The sequence below is a fragment of the Dendrobates tinctorius genome, unplaced genomic scaffold (genome assembly GCF_039654945.1).
Source record: "Dendrobates tinctorius isolate UK_male_01 unplaced genomic scaffold, ASM3965494v1 ptg000040l, whole genome shotgun sequence".
NCBI lineage: Eukaryota > Metazoa > Chordata > Amphibia > Anura > Dendrobatidae > Dendrobates > Dendrobates tinctorius.
In genome coordinates this window covers 5,255,948-5,279,087 of record NW_027361708.1, presented here as the reverse complement: position 1 = coordinate 5,279,087, position 23,140 = coordinate 5,255,948, and the positions used below count along the sequence as shown (strand labels likewise).

At 44.7% G+C, this 23,140-nt stretch overlaps 1 long non-coding RNA gene across 1 annotated transcript; it reads left to right on the top strand.

The window, feature by feature from the left end:
- The first annotated feature begins 14,446 nt into the window (after positions 1-14,446).
- On the top strand, positions 14,447-17,702 carry LOC141088661 (uncharacterized). The gene is made up of 2 exons (XR_012232014.1): positions 14,447-14,665; positions 16,793-17,702. It is a non-coding gene; the product is annotated as an uncharacterized lncRNA (long non-coding RNA).
- Positions 17,703-23,140: the final 5,438 nt, after the last annotated feature.

The following is a 23,140-nucleotide window of genomic DNA, read 5'->3' as shown; positions in this document are numbered from 1 at the left end:
TGGAGAAGTGCAAGTGTGTTAGCAGGGAGACCACAGAAAAGGATGTTGCAGTAGTCGAGGCGGGAGATGATGAGGGCATGCACAAGCATTTTAGTAGATTGAGGGTTGAGGAAAGGACGGATTCTGGAAATATTTTTGAGCTGGAGGCGACAGGAGGTAGAAAGAGCTTGGATGTGCGGTTTGAAGGACAGGGCTGAGTCAAAGGTTACTCTGAGGCAGCGGACTTCTGGTACTGGGGAAAGTGTGATGTCATTAATTGTTATAGCTAGGTCAGGTAAAGAAGATCAGATGGAGGAAAGATGATGAGTTCAGATTTGTCTACATTGAGTTTGAGGAAGTGAGAGGAGAAGGAGGATATGGCTGATAGACACTCTGGGATTCTGGACAGCAGAGAGGTGACGTCTAGGCCAGAGAGGTAGATCTGCGTGTCATCAGCATAAAGGTGGTAGTGGAATCCGTGGGACTTTATGAGTTGCCCCAGACTAAGTGTATAGATTGAGAAGAGTAGGGGTCCTAAAACAGAGCCTTGGGGGACTGCAACAGGGAGAGGGTGGGATGAGGAGGTGGTGTGGGAGACGCTGAATGTGCGGTTGGAAAGGTATGAGGAGATCCAGGATAGGGCAAGGCCTTTGATGAAGACGGAGGAGAGGATCTGTAGTAGGAGGCAGTGGTCAACTATGTCAAATGCAGAGGACAGGTCTAGAAGCATGAGTATAGAGTATTGTCCATTTGATTTGGCTGTATGTAGGACGTTAGTAATTTTGGTCAGGGCTGTCTCAGTGGAGTGTAGATTGTCAAAGAGCAAGTTAGATGATAGGTGGGAGGAAAGTTCAGTGTGGACATGCTGTTCCAGGAGTTTGGAAGCGAATGGAAGCAATGATATTGGGCAATAGCTGGACATAGCGGTTGGGTCGAGGGTTGGCTTTTTAAGGATAGGCGTGATTGTGGCATGCTTGAAAGCAGAAGGGAAGGTACCGGACGTTAGTGACAGGTTGAAGAGGTGGGTTAGGGATGGGATAAGTGTGGTGGTGAGGTTGGGGAGGAGGTGGGATGGGATGGGGTCAAGTCACAGGTTGTGAGGTGCGATTTGGAGAAGAGGTGATTAAGCTCCCCTTCAGTGATGTTGGAGAGTGAGGTTATGGGGTTTGGGCATTGGTCTGGTATACAAAGGGGTTGTGGTGGTTGAGTGATGAAGACTTGCCTTGTTTGGTCAATCTTGTTTTTGAAGTGTGTGGCAAAGTCCTCGGCAGAGATGAGGGAAGTTGGAGAAGGCAGTGGTGGGCGGAGGAGGGAGTTAAAAGTTTTGATAACTGTTTTGGGTTGTAAGATAGGGAAGATACGAGGGTTGTGAAGTAGGCCTGTTTAGCAGAGGTGAGGGCAGATTTGAAATCGTGTGTTGCATGTTTGAATGTGGTGAAGTCATCTTGCGAATTTGTTTTCTTCCAGCGCCGCTCTGCAATCCTGGACACTTGCCGGAGCTTTTTAGTGGTGTTATTGTGCCAGGGTTGTCTGTTGATACGTCACATTCTGCCATGAGCGAGAGGGGCAACCGTGTCAATAGCTGACGTGAGAGTGACATTGTAGAAAGCAGTGGCACTGTCTGTGTCATGGAGTGAGGATATGGATGCCAGTGGTAGAATAGAGTCATAGAGCGCGTGGGTGTCTAGGTGTGCAAGGTTTCTGTGGGGGGTGTGCGTGTTGCTGGACATGGGTGCCAGGTGATTAGGACAGGGATGAGAAAGTGAGTAGATGATGGTCAGATAGAGGGAGAGGGGAGTTGGTGAAGTTAGAAAGAGAGCAGAGACGGGTGAAGACCAGGTCCCTTTAAAGTTTATTTATAAATAATTAAAAATTACTATCATCACGTCAATGGAAATGTTTGCCTCAAACAAAAAAATATATAATGGCTTAAAATCAATATTAATATAGCCTTAAAATGCTGCTAAGAAGGGTTCTGTGTAATCTGCATAATAATAGTACTGGTGATAGTAAAGTATGAGCAATGTGGCCTTTAGCTACTGGACGCCGTGCAGGCACAGTAACGTACTTTCATTATGCCACCTTAAACATGGCACGCATAAGTTCCCAGTCTTCTCTAAATAATGGTTCATACATTTAGGAATCAAATAGGTACCCTGACAGTAATTACATTTTATACATATGATTATATTTTTAGTTTGTTAGTAGTGACGAGCGAGCGTCCTCTGATAAGGTGTTATCTGAGTATGCTCATGTGCTAAGTGTTTCAGTGTGCTCGAATAATATGTTTGTTCTGTCTCTGACATCTGACTCATAATCCTGATTAGCTGCTTGTTAATGTTTACAGTGTTTTCTGGCTCCATCTAGTGACCAGAGTCTTAACCACAGTGTTATTGTGTGTTTACTTTCACTTTGCTTTTTCCCCCATTTCCAGTGCATTCTGGTAAGGCTGCAAGGCACCCTGGTAGCCTTTTACAAAGGATTATGGTTAGTTCAGCCCCCATTTTCCTTCTAGTCCACCATTTTCCTTCTGCCTGCATTCAGGAAGCATCTCAGTTCTCTTCTCCCCTTGTGACAGCATCGCTGGTTTGTACTTATGTTTCCTGTATCCAATTCCTGCCTCATACTACCCTGCTTAGTTAGTTCTCCCCTGGTTAGCTAATCTTGCAGATGATGTATTATGTTTTTATGAATCCCTGATGAACCCAGTACTGATTGTGTGTGTGTGTGTGTGTGTGTGTGTGTGTGTGTGTGTGTGTGTATATATATATATATATATATATATGTGTTTTGTTTGTAGTTTCACCGCGCCAATATATCACCGTGTTCAATAAAGCACAGATTCAACCTACTGTCTCCTTATTGGACCCCGGTATAGTGGTTTAGCTGCCTGTATAAGCTACAAGAATTCTGCTTCATTTAGTGAGTACAGAACAATGTTTGAGTCCCTGCGGCTGCGTGACTCACGGTTGTTAGACAGCCGCAACACATGCAAGGATTGCCTAACAAAAAGACAATTGCTCCATGTGATGCGGCTGTCAAAAAACATATTTTTGTTAGGGTACCCACAAGAGAAATTGACGTGCTGCAGATTTGAAATCAGCACCGCGGGTTAGTTTATGGTGAGTAAAATAAAAGCAAGGTGTCCATGAGATTTCTGGAAATCTCTAGAAATACACTGCATTTTTGAGGCAACAAAAATATTTAGGCCGGGGTCACACTTGCGAGTGTAATACCCGGCACTGCCTCCGGCACTCAGGACCGAAGTGTGCAGAGTGCCGGCGGCAGTGCCGGGTATTGATGCGAGAGATTCGAGCGAGTTTCTTGCATTACACACGGAAGTGTGACCCCAGCCTTAGGCCGAGGTCACACTTGGGAGAAACTCGCACTAGTCTCGCGTCTCAATACCTGGCACTGCTGCTAGCACTCGGACTGGAGCGCTCAGCTGCATAGAAAGACATGCAGTCACACACTCTGGTCCCGAGTGCCGTCGGCAGTGCCGGGTATTGAGACGCGAGAGTCGTGCGAGTTTCTCACAAGTGTGACCCCAGCTTTAGGGCTCATACTCACTTGCAAGAGACTCGCACAATTCTCGTGCGAGTCTCTCGCATGAAAACCTGGCACTGCCACCGGCACTTGGACCGGAGCGTGCGGCTACATGTATTTCTATGCAGCCGCACGCTCCGGTCCCAGTGCTGGCGGCAGTGCCGGGTTTTCGTGCGAGTCTCTAGCAAGTGAGTATGAGCCATTCGAGTCAAAAACACACCAAAAGCTCATGAAGGGAACGTAGCCGAATATAGATTCTTTGGTTTTCTACGCCTTTGAAAGAGTCAATGGATCACCAAGGGTGGAGACTGGTGGAGGCAGCTGCTGCTATGAGAAGCATTTTGGATTCTAAGGTTGGATGTAAGACAGTCATGTGCTGTGAGTTTAAAATATGACATCACTTATTTATTGACATGTTATTTCCAAATACATATATCATTTATTCATTGGAATATTTGCTATATTTCTATGTATTAGTTGTACTTGCACATGATTGTTCGCTCCTGTTGATAGGACCCTCAGATCACCGGATTTGTGCCCTTAGCAGAGTAAGTTAAGAGCTTGTTCACACCCTGAATATTTGTAGCTTTTGTTTGGGCGTTTTTTGTATGCAAAAACTCCCACAAGGTATTACAGTCCCAGGGTAATGGATGTAATTACCACAATGTCATCCTTGTGCTACATTTTTTTTCCCTTGCATTGTTAAATTAATTTTTCAAACTTGCAGCATGACAATTCTACTACTACTCAACAATTCTAACTACTCAACTAAAAACACAAAAAACCCCTAAAATCATGCTTAATTTACCCAGCAATTTCCTGCCAACACCAGCTTTTTGATTAGCAAAACGCCCTGTGTGAACACACTCTAAGGGATGCTGAGCCTCTGATTGCCTCTGTGCTTTCTAATCTGATATTTGTACATAACTGCACAAGTCCGTAACAGATAAGGGCAAAGAATACTATCAGAAGTGGGTGTTCACATCCTTCATGCTTATAAGTGATGTTTTGGCTGCAAGTAACAAGTTGCTCCTTCACTTTCGGATAGAAATCCTCTTTACTGTCAGCAGAAGAGATCATGGTCTCCAGCAGGCGCCAGGGGTGAAGGACGGCGTCTTGCAGGCAGGGAAATAATATAATAAATTAGTTTCAAGGCTGATACAACTCATGTTCAGAAACGCGCAACAAAAAAACCTACATTGAAAACTGCATTTTAGCCCCTTTACCCCCAAGGGTGGTTTGCACGTTAATGCCCGGGCCAATTTTTACAATTCTGACCACTGTCCCTTTATGAGGGAATAACACTGGAACGTTTCCATGGATCCCGGTGATTCTGAGAATGTTTTCTTGTAACATATTGTGCTTCATGACAGTGGTCAAATTTCTTTGATATGACTTGCGCTTATTTGTGAAAAATACAGAAATTTGGCTAAAGTTTTGAAAATTTCGCAATTTTCCAACTTTGAATTTTCATGCCCTTAAAACAGAGAAATATGTCACACAAAATAGTTAATAAACAACATTTCCCACATGTTTACTTTACATCAGCACAATTTTGGAACCAAATTTTTTTTTTATTAGGAAGTTATAAGGGTTAAAAGTTGACCAGCGATTTCTCATTTTTGCAACACCATTTTTTTAGGGACCACATCACATTTGAAGTCACTTTGAGGGGTCTATATGATAGAAAATACCCAAAAGTGACACCATTCTAAAAATTGCACCCCTCAAGGTGCTCAAAACCACATTCAAGAACTTTATTAACCCTTCAGGTGCTTCACAGGAATTTTTGGAATGTTTAAAAAAAATGAACATTTAACTTTTTTTTCACAAAAAATTTACTTCAGTTCCAATTTGTTTTATTTTACCAAGGGTAACAGGAGAAATTGGACCACAAACGTTGCTGTACAATCTGTCCTGAGTAAGCTGATACCCCATACATGCAAGTAAACCACTGGGTGCATGGCAACACTCGGAAGGGAAGGAACGCCGTTTGACTTTTCAATGCAAAATTGGCTGGAATTGAGATCAGACGCCATGTCGCGTTTGGAGAGCCCCTGATGTGCCTAAACAGTGGAAACCCCCCAATTCTAACTCCAACTCTAACCCCAACACACCCCTAACCCTAATACCAACCCTACCCATAACCCTGACAACAAACCTAATGCTAACACACCCCTAATCCTAATCCCATCCCTAACTCTAATGCCAGCCTTAACCCTAATTGTAGCCCCAACCCTAGCTTTAGCCCCAACCCTAACCCTAATGGAAAAATGGAAAATAAATACTTTTTTTATTTTATTATTTTTCCCTAACTAAGGGGGTGATAAGGGGGGGGGGGTTTGATTTAGCATTTATAGTGGTTTTTAGGTTTGGCAGCTGTCACACACTAAAAGATGCATTTTATTGTGAAAAAATACATTTTGCATCACCACATTTTGAGAGCTATAATTTTTCCATATTTTGGCCCACAGAGTCATGTGAGTTCTTGTTTTATATGGGATGAGTTGACATTTTTATTTATATCATCTTCGGGCACATGACATTTTTTTATCACTTTTTATTCCAATTTTTGGGAGGCAGAATGAACAATACCCAGCAATTCATGAATTTCTTTTTGGGGGGAGTTTATACCATTCTGCATGTGGTAAAATTAATAAAGCAGTTTGATAAAGCAGTTTTACTTTTCAAATATTGATTTAATGATAGAATAAATATTGATTTTTTCCATTATTTTTTAAAATATTTTTACAATTTTTTTAAAAAAATTTTTTTAAATTTCATTCTTACTTTTACACATTGTCCCACTATGGGACACACATTTTGTGCAGGGTGATTGCTTATATGACATGCAGATTTGTCAGCCTCTCTGCCGGCTCCGGAATGCTGCGATTGCAGTGTTCCGGGAGTTAAAGTGCCGGGAGCAGTCTGTGACCGCTCCTGGCACTTAGTGGCGGGTGTCAGCTGTGAGAATCAGCTGACACCCGGTCACGATCAGCCGCACTCCCCACGTGAGTGCAGCTGATCGCGTATGACATAATATTCCGTCCATGGGCATTAAGTCCCAGTGCACATGGACGGGATAGTAAGTCCAATGGCAGAAAAGAGTTAAAGATGTAGTCCATGATTCACAAAGATCGGCAATTTTCTAGCTGGTATTGATGAGGGGGCATGCTGGAGTGAAGTGCTCTGGATTCATGATGAGTGTCTGACGAGTGACATGTGCCTCTGTGTGCTAGGCCAGAAATCGTACTCGTGTCACTGATCGGAATAAGATTCTTGATGTAGAGAACGCCACAGTTTGCCAGGAATTAGACCAGTTGTATGTTGCGCACATCTCTGTCCATTTTAGCGAAGCTGGGTGATACTGGTGTGAAAATGCCAAAAGCAATTTATGGCAGAATTCTAGAGAAATTGCTTTGATGAAGGAGAGCCGTAGTTTTCTCTGCAATTGTTTTCCTAATTTTGTGTCGCCCATAAAAAGGAGGCTGCGGTCACAGTGTCGTGTAAAGAGGGCTGAGAATACGAGCTGGAAAGTTGAACGCACCATCTCTAGGTGTGAAACACTTTTTTCGGCCATATCTATCCTGGGAGCAAAATGAATCGGATTTCAAAAATCTCATCCACACGCTGCAGATCATTTCTGTACAGAAAGTGACCTGTGTGGAAGATTTTTTAATTTCGCATCATGTCCAATTTTTCAGAGACTTTTTACAGCGGTTCTCACCCTTCGTTTTGCATAAGGTGGGGTCCACAACAAACTCTGCAAGCTGTCTTGTATCAAGAGCGGGATTTTATGCCGGGTTTCTAGCCATGATTCTCATAGCTAGAACACTTTAGCGGCCGTTCACATGGCTATTTTGTGCAGTCAGCTTCTCAATAATAAAAAAACAAGAGATGTCCGATTTTGATCCGATTTCTGGCTAAAAATCATCCACTCAAGTCAATCGTCTGTAAAAAAAAAAGAGTGTCAGCTCACAGCATATTGGGGAGTAAGTAATAAATAATGCTAAAGACAGGGCTAAAAAACCTCCAAAAGGGAGGGAAAGCACCGCGTTATAGCAATAAGTACTCTGCTGGGACAACAGTATATATATCAGCTGCGGGACAACCACCATAAAAAAAATATATACAGACCCTTTACATTTTTCACTCTTTGCTTCATTGCAGCCATTTGGTAAATTCAAAAAAGTTCATTCTGGCCCAGCCAGAGTCCTGACCTAAACCCAATTGAGCATCTCTGGAGAGACCTGAAAATGGCTGTCCACCAACATTCACCATCCAACCTGACGGAACTGGAGATGATCTGCAAGGAAGAATGGCAGAGGATCCCCAAATCCAGGTGTGAAAGACTTGTTCCATCATTCCCAAGAAGACCTCAGTATATAAATGTAAGGATCCAGCGATGTCGGGTGACGGTTAAAACCAATATTTATTATCAAAATGGCATTAAAATACTCTCTGGCAACACTGCATGGAAACACAGATCTACGCGTTTCGACGCAAGGTCTTTTTCCTTGTGCACACAGCCAGTTCTTGAAAAAGACCTTGCGTCGAAACGCATAGATCTGTGTTTCCATGCAGTGTTGCCAGAGAGTATTTTAATGCCATTTTGATAATAAATATTGGTTTTAACCATCACTTGACATCGCTGGATCCTTCCATTTTTGTACTGATGTTTCCTTATGCTCACTTGGATCTGTGTAGGGCGTTGGCTGATGGTGAGATAAGCTGCACACAGCAGGAAGGCGAGCTGACTTCAATATTTTTTTATTCCCAAGAAGACTCATGGCTGTACTAGCTCAAAAGGGTGCTTCTACTCAATACTGAGCAAAGGGTCTGAATACTTATCACCATGTAATATCTTGTTCTTTTCTTTTTTATTAAATTTACAAAAATGTCTACATTTCTGGGGGGTTTTTTCCAGTCAAGATGGGGTGCAGAGTGTACATTAATGAGAAAAAAAAATGAACTTTTTTGAATTTACCAAATGGCTGCAATGAAACAAAGAGTGAAAAATTTAAAGGGGTCTCAATACTTTCCGTACCCACTGTGTATATCAGCCATTTCACTGCTCGCTTCTTCCGGGGTCGTGTGCCGCAGTCACACGACCATAGAATAAGGGCGAGTACTATGCGAGAAAACATCGGACCAGTGTTAAACGATGGGGCAGCTCACATCACCGTTTTTTTTCCACAGGCGTACGCGTATATCATCCGATACTCTCCAATGCAAGCCTATGGGTGCGAGAAATAATAATAATAATAATAATTTTTATTTATATAGCGCCAACATATTCCGCAGCACTTTACAATTAAGCGGGGACATGTACAGACAATAAATTCAATACAAGTTAAGACAATTCAAACAATGACATTAGGAGTGAGGTCCCTGCTCGCAAGCTTACAATCTACAAGGAAATGGGGGGACACAGTAGGTGAGAAATGCTTGTTAATTCAGGTCTGGCAATTATAATAGGGATTTTCATATAAAGCTGCATGATCCGGTCATCAGCCCGTGTGTTTAAGTGCAATAGACAAGTATCAAGTGCAGTTATGTGCATGAAGGGTGTGGAGACAGATGAATAGTAGGGTGCAGATTCAGAATAATATTTGGAAGGAGGGAACAGGGCAAAGTTAGCTTGCTGAGTAGTTGATGTGATAGGCTTCTTTGAAGAGATGGGTTTTCAAAGCGCGCTTGAATAGGTCAGGGCTAGGTATCAGTCTGATCGTCTGGGGAAGTGCATTCCAGAGAGCTGGAGCAGCACGAGAGAAGTCTTGGAGACGGAGGTGCGAGGTTCGGATTACGGGGGATGTTAGTCTTAGGTCATTTGTAGAACGGAGGGCACGTGTAGGGCGATAGACAGAGATGAGAGAGGAGATATAAGGCGGTGCAGAACAGTGGAGAGCTTTATGGGTGAGAGAGATGAGTTTATACTGGACCCTGTAGCGAATAGGTAGCCAGTGTAATGACTGGCATAAGATGGAGGCATCGGTGAAGCGGCTGGACAGAAATATGACCCTGGCTGCCGCATTCAAGATGGATTGGAGAGGAGAAAGTTTGGTAAGAGGGAGACCGATCAGAAGAGAGTTGCAGTAGTCCAGACGAGAATGAATAAGAGCGACAGTAAGAGTCTTAGCAGTTTCAAAGGTGAGAAAAGGTCGGATTCTGGAGATGTTTTTAAGATGCAGGTGACAAGAGCGAGAAAAACTCGGACGCCACACGGAACATCCGTCTAGCTTGCGACAAATACGCACACATTTTGTATTCATTTCCGGCCACTGAGTCATTTAACTCAATGGGTAAAGTCAGTGAGAAATGCTAATAGTGTACCTTTTTTTTACTAATAGGTGAAACTTTAAAAATGGCTGAAAGTCAGATGGAAATAAACACGGGTCAAACTTTATTCTTTTTTTCTTAGATGCAAAAAAAATATAATACCCTGCAAATTATCTAGATTCTTGTGAATAAATGAAATGGCAGAGATGAGTATTAATGGCCATGAAGAACCCAGCTGATAAATGTTCTGTAATTCCTGGCTATATCACATGATGGCGCTACTTACACATGGAAATATGTTCACTTCTAACTAACAGTGATATGAAAAGTGTGTTCGTGAGTTTAGGGTTTTCTTTAAAATCTAGAAATGATTTCAAGTGAATCCAGGTAAGAGTTTGTCTCGCTTTCCTGATGATTTTTACTGTAACGTGAATTTTGAATCAGATATGAGGTAATCCAGCTCATCACGGCAGGAAATCTAAGCAGGTCAGTTTCTGCGCATAGCCTGACGTGAGGACGGTGCAGTGATTAAACGAGACGATGAATGTCTCACCAACCACAGAAGAGCCGCAGGTAGACATCTCACAAGAGAAGAACCGCGTACACATAACTCCTCAAAATGGGCCAGTGCCCACATTATTGTGCACCAACTCCGAAAAAAATGGGAGAAATTTATGAACACTAGTGTAAGTCTACACGGCATCTGTTTTAAGCTATGGGTGTTTCATTAAGACTGGCGTAGTGCACACCAGTTTTAATGAAGTGCTCGCTGGAGTACACTGAACAACTCAATCACCCCTTAATGATTCAGGCGTGTCCGATACTCTGCTTGCTCCGTTACTAGAAACAGATGCCAGTCGGGGGCCACATTCTATCCTGCCCGTATCCCACCCATGCTACACCCATATTGGCGTAGCTGGTCAGACCTGGCTTACAAACTCCAAAGGTCACAATATTTTTGTGCAACTACTGAGTTGCGCACACATATTGCAGCATAATAGGGTGTTTACACCAGATTCCTGGTGTTAGCACCTTAATGCCTTGACCCTTATGTGTCTGTGAAAATCACTGACGGATCACGGATGACATCAGTGTGTGTTTCGCGTGATTTCCATGACTAACTCTGTAGTGGATAGGAGACGTGTGGCACCCCAGGAGTCTGGTAGCCACAGAGGCATTGCCTCCCGGGGGGTGATGTCATGCCTGTAGGCAAGGGCGGATTCATTGGCCAGGTACAACAGCATACAACATTTTCCTACTCCAGACCAGAAGGGGGAGCTGGGGAGCTCTAAACCCAGTTTCAGGAGAGCTTTCAAGCAAGTTCTGGGCTGGGGATAGAGAGTGAGTCTGAAGGAGACAGAGAGGAGCGTGGAAGTGAATGAAGGACCTGAGGAGTGGAGCTAGAGCTAAGCTCACCTCAGGGTCAAGTGCTAAAGACCGGACACCGGTGTCTGTGGCTGTGTGGGTGCTGAAGCCCCGACAGCTAAATCCGGGGGGCAGGGGATTGCAGGTCCCCTGGTACCACCATAACACCTGAAGGCACAGCAGCAACAGACCAGAACTGGAGCCACAGTGAGATAGTGACCCTTACAACAGGCTCAAGCTGCCTGCTATACAGGCAAGAACTAAAGGAACAGAAAAGAGCAGATGGTTGAGCACAGCTTTAGGCAGCAAGGACCTTAGCATATAGCACAATAAGGAGGCCTACTCTGAACCCACCTGGCAATATGGATCCCAAATTGCTTCCAGGCTGAACGGATCTCCAATGCCAGCTGTAATCGGTGCCCTGGACTACAGCATGAACTGTGAGTAAAAGAGTGAAGACTGCACTTTGCTGTGTCCTTCCCTTTATTTTCTGCGACACCTGCTCTGTACTACAATCATCATCATCTCCATATATCACACTATATAGCCCTAGGGCTAGCTCCACCTGTGGGGAGCTGTACCAACTCTGCTGCACTACCATAAGCCCCAGTGGTCTCCTCAGCAGTGTCGGCTAACACCTTTATTGCCGAACACCACAGGTGGCATCACAAACTATACTTTATAAACTTTAATTCCCTTTCCATCATTTTTATTGGATGCTCAGGGCCGCGGACCGGGTCACTCTTGCTGTGACACATCCCCTTAAGAACCGGTCCGGTACCGAGTATCCCCCATGGCCCTGGCAGGGCGCTCCAGACGCTTTTTCTTTTATTAGTTTTTTCATGTGTGAAAATCACTGATGAAACTAATGGTAAAAACTGACACTGACCAAACCCTGATGAGACTTTGATCCAAATGCAGTTAATTTTTTTTCCTGCAGCCACTGACGGCTGCCATTTTTATCTACTGAAAGTGTCGGAATCAAACACTTCCACATCGCATATACAGTAGTCCCAGGCCAAAGGTGATGCAGTCGGTGTCCAACTGTATCTCTAAGGGCTCGCTCTCATCTGTGGAAAAAAAATCGCACCAATGTGTGCAATGCGATCCTGCGATTTTTTTTTTTTTTTTTTTTTCTCGCATATCATGTGTTTTGCAAGCGTATGCAATATGTATGTAATGCGTTTTTACCATCCTTTTCTGTTTAGAAACAGCCTGTTTATTGGAAGGCATTTTAGATTGCTAACACTATATAAAACCCTTAGAAAATGGTCAGAAGCTGAGCACATCCATATTTTTCTGGGAATACTCCTATCAGCTATTTTTTCCCTAAATTTTGGTACATAGAATAATTGAATGTTAGAGTTGGAAGGGAAAAATTAAGAAAAAATAAGCAAACAGCCTTATCAAAATCCGTCAGATGATAAATGCACTAGCAGGATGCAGCAGGAGATTGGAAGGGACCTCAAGGGCACTGTCGAACTGGGGTGAAAAGGGTCCACCAGTAACAAATAACTTGGGGGGGGCCCACTTTTCACATGCATACACATATTCTTCCCTCATGCACAAATGTATCTATATCTCTATATAATAATAAACTAGGTAGTTTGGTTAATGAATGATGAGATGCTGCTTTTTTCTGTACATTGTAAATCATGTGAATTATGACAAGTACTACCCATTTGGTGGGGTTGGGGGGCCGTGACTGCACAGGGGCCCACCGGAGGAGTCCCTTTTTCCCCTATGGGCCAGTCCGAGCCTGCTCAAGGGTCAGGCTGTGTGCACACGTTGCAGATTTAGATGCGGATCCACAGCGTTTTTGGCCACACAGATTCACATCAAATCCGCAGTGTAGTGCACAGCCAGTGTTAATCTATGGGAAATGGAGGTCTGTTGTGCACATGCTGTGGAAAATCAGCGCAGATTTGCAGCGTTTTTTTCCCTGCAGCATGTCAATTCTTTTTGTGGATCTGTAGCGTCTCTGCACCCATTGACATCCACAGAGTCAGGTACATCCGCAGCAAAACCGCAGATGTAAAAAGATCTGCGGATTTGCTGCGGATGTGGGTGTGAGAAACGCTGCAGATCGGGAGGAGGGAAATGTGTGGGTGGAGCTATGTGGGTGTATGTGTGTGCGGGGGTCTGCGTGAATCTGTGTGTGTGTCTAGACAGGCATCGTCCAATGGGACGTCTTATTGACGCCTCACCATTATAACTGGGCTTAATGTCACCTTACAATCAAAGGTGACATTAACCCCTTATTACCCCATATGCCACCGCTAGACAGCAGTGGGAAGAGAGTGGCTAAGTGCCGAAATTGGCGCATCTTAGTGATCCACCATTTCTGGGGTGGCTGCGGGGCTGGTTTTGTAGCCAGGGGAGGGGCGAATATCCATGGCCCCTTCCTAGGCAATGAATATCAGCCCGCAGCTGTCTGCATAGCCTTTCTGGCTATTAATTATAGGGGGACCGCACATCATTTTTTGGGGGGTCCCCCTATTTTAATAGCCAGTAAAGGCTATGCAGACAGCTGCGGGCTGATATTCATATCCTGGGAAAATCCATGGGTATTAACCCCTTCCCAGGCTATAAATATCGGCCCCCCAGTCACTGGGTTTCCCTTTCTAGTGCAGAAAATTGCGCAAGAGGCCACATAATCATTTTTCTATTGTTTTTTATTAAAAAGATATTGCGTTAGGCCGGGGTCACACTTGCGAGAAACTTGCACGAGTCTCGCACCTCAATACCTGGCACTGCCGCCGGAAATCAGGACCGGAGTGTACGGCTGCATACATTTCTGTGCAGCTGAATAATGGGGTCCGAGTGCCGGCAGCAGTGCCGAGTATTGAGGTGATAGATGTATCTATAGATGGATAGATATATCTATAGATGGTGGGGATTCATACTCCCTCCCATTTCACCATATCCACTTAAGAGACATGGGATGTTGCACTTAATTGCTGTGATATTCCTTTACCAAGTGACAATTTGGGACTTATGTCCGGACCAATCCATTTTGCCATATTCTGGTATTTGGGTACTTTTCATCTTGAATTTTGTATGCTTATATTGCTGACAGAGACTCTATTCATTCAACCTATATGGCACTATGGGGCTTAATTGTCCCTTTTGCAGCTACGTATATAACAAATTATGAGTGCTTTTACAGACTTGTGCAATATGGCTGCTTTGACATATCATATAGCTGAAATGGACATATATTGTTGTTTTAACCTCTTCCAATATGGCGTCTGAGGTTTCGGTGATTCGTTGAGCGGCTGCACACGCTTGGCATTGTGGGTATGATCTGGCATCGCGGACATGCTCAATGAGGCTGTGTTGTTTTGACCTCTTCCAATATGGCGTCTGAGGTTTCAATGATTCACTGAGCAGCTGCACACGCTTGGCACTATGGGTATGTTATTCTGACATCACAGACAGGCTCAATGAAGCTGTGTGGACGGCAGTGTTCAGCATGCAGATGTGTTTTGTAACTGTGAGTGCATTTTATACTCCTTGTGAGATGTGACACCTGAAATCATTTTGATAATTGTGGATGATTTGATGTATTTCTTATTGTCTGTTATGTATGTAACTATTAATATTATTCTATGATGAATTATCTATATATGCACTGAGCACTATATAATCACTATGACATAGAATGTGCATTTTAATTGTTTTTTTACTTAATTGTTGTACTAAATTGCTATCATATGCACCCTTTATATACTTGTACTATTGCTATACACATTGCTTGAAAAAGGATTTCACATCTGAAACGTTGCCACGCCATTGGGCATTACAGTTCTTTTTTTTTTTTTTTTAATACTCCATGTGCTGTTTCCCTGCTTTTTGCTACTTATCCTGCTAGGCCAATTGAACACTTGGGGTAGCGTGCACTTCAATAAGGTATTGCTTTGGTGCTGTTCCAGTTTTTTTGTTATAGATATATCTATAGAGAGAAATGACATCACAAATTTTTTTTTTTTTGTCAAATAACATCTTTATTTAGCTTTCAAAAACACATACAAATCCGCATGATTTTTACCTGCGTTTTCTGCCAAGAGATGCAGATTCTGTGCAGAAAATTCCGCTGGCAAATCTGCAATGTGTGCACATACCCTCATCGTGTCCAACCCCTACTCAAAGCAGGATTCACTAAGGGTACGTGCACACTTTGCGGATTCCTGTGCGGATCTGCAACAGATTCTGCAGATTCCGTGCAGAAAAATCTGCACACGAATCCACAACGTGTGCACATACCCTTAACCATCTCAGACAGATGTCTGTCCATCCTACCTGCAGCTATTCGCAATCTGAACTTGGCCTTCAATGCTTCTGAGCAGGTCCTGTATAAGGCTAGTTTCACATTTGCGCTTTTGAGCGCAGCGACGGCCTGCGCACGGCTGCCGCTAAGCCCCGCCCCCTGCAGCGCCTCCTCTGGTAGCTCCGCCTACCGGCGCATGACGCTGCATGCGTCCTGCGTCCCCTATCTTTATCACTGGGGGTGCAGGCCGTGCGCAGTATGCGTTTGGCGGCGCATGCGTCCTTTTGACGGTGCGCCGACCAGCGCCAAACGCAACCTGCTGCAGTTTGGTTGCGCTCGGCGCACCGTGAAAAGGATGCATGAGCCGCCAAACGCATACTGCGCACGGCCTGTGCCCCCAGTGAGAAAGACAGGGGACGCAGAACGCATGCAGCGTCATGCGCCGGTAGGCGGAGCTACCGGCGGAGGCACGGCAGGGGGCGGGGCTTAGCGGCGGCCGTGCGCAGGCCGTCGCTGCGCTCAAAAGCGCAAATGTGAAACTAGCCTAACTGGTTCTTAGGTCTCTTTCACACATCAGTTCTTTGCCATCAGTCACAATCTGTCGTTTTGTCAAAAAAAAAAAGGATCCAGCAACTGATTGTACTGGATCCGTTTCTTTTCTCATAGACTTGTATTAGTGACGGATTGTGACGGATGGCCACACGTATCGTCCGACGAATCCGTCCGAAAATCTTTGTTCGTCGGCCGGAGACTACGTACATACTAACGTTCTTTGTCTATGTTGAAAAGTCGGACAGCGACGGATCCAGCGCAATCTCTTATCTTTCCACAATTTTTTTTTTTTTTTTTTTTTCTTGCTGTAGAATGACTGAACACTTTTGGCCAAGTATTCCTTTTCTAAACATCCGTTTACGCCAAAGCATTCCTGCAGAAGTACGACTGCTTTTTTCCCTAAGATAAGGTTATAGACCAAGCAATGCTTTTTATTATTTCTGAAATGGTGGTTTTGTGTGTGGGTTGTGTGGTGTTGTGTTTTTTTTTGTCATTATTCAATAACACTTTTTTTGGAACTCACATCATGGCTATTGTATTCTCAAATATCTTTGGTCCCAAAGTTCTGGCGCCTAATGATTTTTGGTATGGTTTCTTTGGATTTGAGTTTTTACTCATTCATTTGAGCCTGCGTGTCATGAAATATTTTAATCATTTTATGTTTTCTTTTGTAACTATGCTTATTTTGTGAGTTTTCACATCTAAAATATCTAAAAATGCGTCATTACACAATTATGTGATTTGTAAAATGTTTTTATCCTTTGTATGTATGATTTTGGTAACATTCTGTTTTCTATTTAGATTTCTTGGTACTGGACTCTCATTTTCTGCCCTCCACTTGGAATTTCTTCTGTTGAAATCTACGATCCAAAATATGGGAACGTCTTCAGCCTAAAGTAATGCCGGAGCCAACCCCTGAAGACTGGGAGTGCATTTCAAGAGGAATGTACATGCCAGTTTCCCAACTGTCTTGGCACTTTGGATGGCAAACGCATCTGTGTGAAGAAGCCGACAAACTCATAGTGCTGTTGGCGTTGATTGACAGCAACCACCAGTTTGTAATTGTAGATATTGGGGACTATGGAAGAACTGGAGATTCTTGAATCTTCATTTCTTCCTTGGGTCGTAGGCTTATGAACAATCAAGTGGTTGTGCCACCCCAAGGAACCTCCCTGGCTCAACTGGCAAACCGGTCTCATTTGTCATTGTGGCTAATGAGGCATTTAAGTTCACCAACTATTTGATGAGGGCATTATCCCCGCCGTGGTCTTGACCGGCAACATTATATTTTCAATTACAGGATCTCTAGGGCACGACGTCTGGTCAAATGGGCCTTTGGCATTTTGTCTGATATTGCTTAGTTTCCTCCAATTACGCAAACAAAATGATGATTGTGTCACTATGTGCTGTGTAATACTGCACAATTTTCCCCGCATTCTCTATTCGCCTGTGTCTGCGCATGCTGAGGGAGGATTGCCTAAAAATCCTGGTCCAGTAGCACAGGTTTTGGCCAGATGGCGGGATCCATCTGGCCTTAGAGTCTGTGAAGTTCTCACGGAACCTGAAGGTTCCATACCATGGCAAGATCATATTTGTAATGTGTTGTTTGCACTGTTTATTTTCTATGTACATAAACACCCAAAATGTGGGATACTTGTGTATATTTTATTTTAGTAACATATCTAAAAAAATAAAACCATACTGCAAATTTCATGAACAACGAAAAGCATCTTTATTTACAACATTTTAAAGCCTTAACTCTAGCAAAATGGTTGGTAAAACACAAAATATACATATCCCTAATTTTATATACACCACAATTATAAAATGACGGATCTGATGGGGGGAGGGGAGCGGGACTGATGGGTCAGGTTGATTAGAACGATGAGAGGAGCCTACATATAGCAACATGGATTACCGTTGGTTGAAAGAGGGTTGGAATGGGTGTTGGTGTGGGGGGCATAGCTTCCATGACCAGTAGGTTCTAAGGAAAGATCCTGGTGTGGTTCCCTGGGTCGTCGTTGGCTTCTATGTCAACCAGTATGAGTGTTAGAGCAGCATGAGCACCCCCGTACGACTACTTTACCTCCATTTGGCAGGGGCGCCGGTGCACTCCCTCATCTGTCCACGTTGCTCCAGTACTCGCAGCATATACTTCCTCACAGGCCCTGCACCAGGCACGCAGGTCTCTCGAGAGTCGTCTTGGGGAAGGCGCACATGCCCCCTGCCTCTTAAAGGGGCAGCGAGCATGCTTCTGAAAAATGCCTCCAGCTATTGGCTGAGAGACATCATGTATTTATGGCACACTCCTCTATAGGAAGGTGCCTTAGCAACTTCAGCCTTTAGGTGGTTACAAGTGTGCCTAGTTTTAAGGTCCCTGTATAGGTTCTCTCTGATCCTGTTTCAGTACGTCCTGTCTCTCCTCCTGAGTCTGTCCAACCTGTCTGAGCCTGTTCTTGCCTATATCAAGTCCTGATCAACCTTGTCTGCACCTATGTCATTACCCTCACCCGTCCAGTCTGAACCTAGTCCTGTACCTGTCCGCTCTGGGTTCCTGACATTTGCTTTTTCTGTTCCACTACCTTTCTGTTGACTAACTGTACAGTATCCATCCTGCAGCTATCCAGCTCATGTCCGTCCTGACTGTCCAAGTCCATCATTGCTTCGCTACACTCTTTTGGGGGTCAACTGCTACAGCTCTGGGGTCTGTCCTGGATTGGTACTTATCTACCTGGGTTCAAATCTAACTACACTAGTGAAGAACTAGGTGGCTGCTTAGTTACTCCCTTCCATGCTCTCCCTGAGCCGTGACACAGTGGTTCCACAACCATGTATGTTACAGATTGCTAAGGTCATGGAACCCACTAACTCTCGTATTCCTACAATTCCAGATCTGTACCAAGACATAACCAGTCAAAGAAACCAGCAAGACAAGATCCTGTCATGTCTCAGGACAGTGAACACCTGCCTGGATGCCCTGCGGCCGCATCTGTTCGAATCCAAGCTGCGGCAAACTGGGCAGTGACCATTCAGTCCCCAAGTCATACTACAGCTCCTGCACCCCGTCTGTCTGCTTCAGCATGCTTTGTAGGGGATCCTAAGCAATGTCGAGGGTTTGTTATCAAGTGCTCTCTACAGTTTGAATTGTTGGGTCACCAGTTTCCATCTGATCGAGCGAAAGTGTTTCTGCTGTCCCATCTTAGAGGAGAGGCCCTGGCATGGCTGAACACCTTGTGTGAGAGAGGTGCTCCTGTCATTTCAGATCTGCACACCTTCCTGGAGGCATGCCGCAAAGTCTTTGATGAGCCAGGTTGCGTCTCCTCATCTCTCTTCAGATTGCACCAGGCGAGTCTGACAGTAGACCAATACATCATCCGCTTCAGCACTCTGCCTTCTGAACTCAGCTGAAACAATGTGGCACTAGCAGCCGCCTTCGGAGAGGAATTATAAAGGATGAGCTGGCAGGCCGAGACATCCCTGTAAAGCCCCCTTCACACATAGCGAGATCGCTAGCGATGTCGCTAAAGCGTCACCGATTTTGTGACGCAACAGCGATCTCGCTACATGTGACACGTACCTGCGACCCGGCCCCCCGCTGGATATCGCTGATCGCACGCGAACATCCTGGGCCATTTTCTTCTCCCTGGCGTCACGCTGGCGCCGTCTAGCGACGCATGTATGCGGGCGGAAGTCGTCATCATCGCTGCATGTGACAGGTAAGTAACGACCGCCGACGGGTTGCTGCATCGCTGGTGAGATCTGCCTGTTTGGCAGCTCAATAGCAACCATTTAGCGATGCACCAGCGATCCTGACCGGGTCGTATAGTTGTCGGAATCGCTGGTGCATCGGTAAATGTAACGGGACCCTTAATCTGTATGACATAATTTTCCTGGCTATCTGAATTGAACTTAGATTCCAGAAGCACTAAAGGGATATCATGAGAAAGAAAACTGCTTCGTCTGGCTCCATCCTTTCAGAGATGATTCATTCCTCAGCCATACGAGGCTGCCATTGTGTCTAAGAGCATATAAAAAGGTAACAAAAAATCACTGTGACAAAATTGTCATAAGCTTATATAAACACTAGAAAAAGATAAATCATAAAGCAGGTCCAGTACAAAAGAGCATAATAATTTTATTTCTATAGTGCCAACATATTCCGCAGCACTTTACATTATAGAGGGGACTTGGACAGACAATAGACATTACAGCATAACAATAAACACAGATCAAAACAGATACCAAGAGGGAATGAGGACCCTGTTCGCAAGCTTACAATCCATGAGGAAAAAGGGGAGACACAAAAGGTAGGTGGTAACAATTGCTTTAATTGTTCGGACCAGCCATAGTGTACGAATCGGGTGTTCCTGTAATGCTGCATGAACCAGTTAACAGCCTAAGTATATAACAGTACAGACACAGAGGGCTGTTAAATGCATAAAGCATGTGAGAACATGATGTGAGGAACCTGAATATGGTAAAAAATATTTTTGAATGAGCTACACAGGGATAATTATGTAGGTTAATGAGTTGAGGCGGTAGGACAGTCTGAACAAATGCGTTTTTAGGGCACGCTTAAAATTGTGGGGATTAATTGTATCAACCTGGGTAGTGCATAAGAACATATATAGAAAACATGCACATGAAGAACCAAAGAAGTAATAAATGTAACAAATGGAAGCGGAGGCAGAGATGGTGAAGTTCACATTCGTTTTTATTTTTTAAATGGAACCTCGGGACCACGGTCCGGGGGGTGTGACTAGTGAGCCCCGGGCACCCGTTGTAAAGCCTCTCAGGCAGGGCCAGAATGGAATACCCGGAGGACACAGGTGCTACCTCCAGTTAGACCCCGAACACGTGGCAGCTATCCCAGCGGGACCAAAAGGGATAACAAAAGTTACATCAGAGTCCGTAATGCGCTGGGTCCTGGATCCGGTTAGTTGGTAAGGAGTCCGTTCCAGTGACCTTCACACAGTCCTTGGACTCGGATGGCTCTAGGCGGAATGGGATGGCTTAGGCCCAGATGGTTGCTGATATAACCAGGTAACACAGGATACTGATATGCTGTGGAAACAGAGAGCATTAGACAATGCACAGAGACTGCAGATGCAGCGCAGACAAGTTAGCATGAGAACCGGATGTAGCAATGATAGATACTCGTTGCTCCAGCGCTCTCCCTATGGAGGAGAGGCCAGAAATAGCAGCCAGTGAGCTGCCATTGGTTAATTGTATTTTTTGAATAATGTGCGCCGCCCCTTTAAGAAGGCAAGAGAGCCGGTGGGCGTGCCCTAATAGTCTTAGCTACGGATCTCCTCAAAGGGCACCAGGAGGAGGAGGGAGGACAGAACGCTGAGCAGCAGCATGAGATCCAAAGGGGGCCGGCTGCTGCCTATGTGAGGCCCGAGGTGAGTGCCCAGAACGGAGAGCAGCGGCAGGCCTGAACGCAGCGCCAGGACGGGGGCCAGGTGTAACAGCTGCCGACCTGGACGCAGCGCCAGGACGGGGGCCGGGTGTAACAATAAAAATAATGTTTGTGCCATTGTGTCTGAGCCTATCCAGGTTGACCATATAAATTTGGCCGAGGAACATCAAGAGATCCGTCGAGCCAAGTGGCTGTGCTTTTACCATCACATGTTTCTCAAAGCAGTGATTCTAGGGCAATGCCCCCACCCTTATGGGAAATATAATAATATAATAATCTTTATTTTTATATAGCGCTGAAATATTCCGCAGCGCTTTACAGTTTGCACACATTATCATCACTGTCCCCGATGGGGCTCACAATCTAAATTCCCTATCAGTATGTCTTTAGAATGTGGGAGGAAACCCACGCAAACACCGGGAGAACATACAAACTCCTTGCAGATGTTGTCCTTGGTGGGATTCGAACCCAGGACCCCAGCGCTGCAAGGCTGCAGCGCTAACCACTGTATATATGTAAATATATGCAAAACACAAGCCGCGGAGACACCATCACATGTTTCTCAACGCAAGCAATGACTAGCCAGGTCTTTCCCCGGGAGGGAACAACCACGGGAAGGGCAGTCCCTCCCGGGGAAAGACCTGGCTAGTCATTGCTTGCATTGAGAAACATGTGATGGTGTCTCCGCGGCTTGTGTTTTGCATATATTGTCACGAGAAGTGTCTTGTACCTGTACGTCTGGTCCGGCCACCGGTAGCACCATGCTATCTGCCATCCTCTCTGCTGGGGTTACTATCTGTCTTACTGGTCATATGCTGACATCTTTGACAAAAAGGAAGCAGAGATGCTACCCCCACAAACGCCGTACGACTGTTCCATTGATCTGCTACCGAGATCATCACCTCCACGCAGCCAAATCTACCCCCTGTTGCAGGCGGAGACCCAAGCCATGTCCGAATATATAAAAGACTCTCCGGCCTTGCATAGATTATAGGTGTCTCAACTAGATTATTATCAAGAACAAATACTAATTGCCTTTGAGTTCTTTGACCGCTTCAGAGGTGCCAGGATTTTTTCCAAGCTGGATCTGAGAGGAACATGTAATCTTATCCAGATTCGCCAAGAAGATGAATGGGACACTACTATCAACACTTGGGATGGCCATTATGAATACCGTGTTATGACATTTGGGCTCAGTAATACCCCAGCTGTCTTCCAGGAATTCATGAATGACATCGTCCGAGATCTCTATTCTAATGTCATGGTTTTTCTGGACGATATCCTTGTCTTCTCTCCAGATGTGCCCTCTTAGGCAGAACGTTTGTCAAGTCTTGCAGCAGCTTTACGCAAAATTTGAATAGAGTGTTTTTGAACAGTCCTCTCTGCCTTTTCTAGGTTATGTCTTCTTGGACACGGGCTCAAAGATGGACTCGGAGAAAGTCTCCACTATCCTCAAGTGGCCACGCCTTGCTGGCGTTAAGGCCAACCAGCAATTCCTAGGATTCGTCCCGGACCACTCTCATCTCTGCTATGATCTGTAAAGGAGCCGATCCAAAAGTATGGACTCCAGAGGCTGAGAATGCCTTTCTCTCCTTGAAACAGGCCTTCTTCACTCCTGTTCTACATTGACCGGAAGTGAACAAGTAATTATTTTTGGAGGTGAATGCTTTTGGGGAAGGAGGAATTCTTTCCCAAAAGTCTCTCTCGGGTTGAATCATTACCTACAT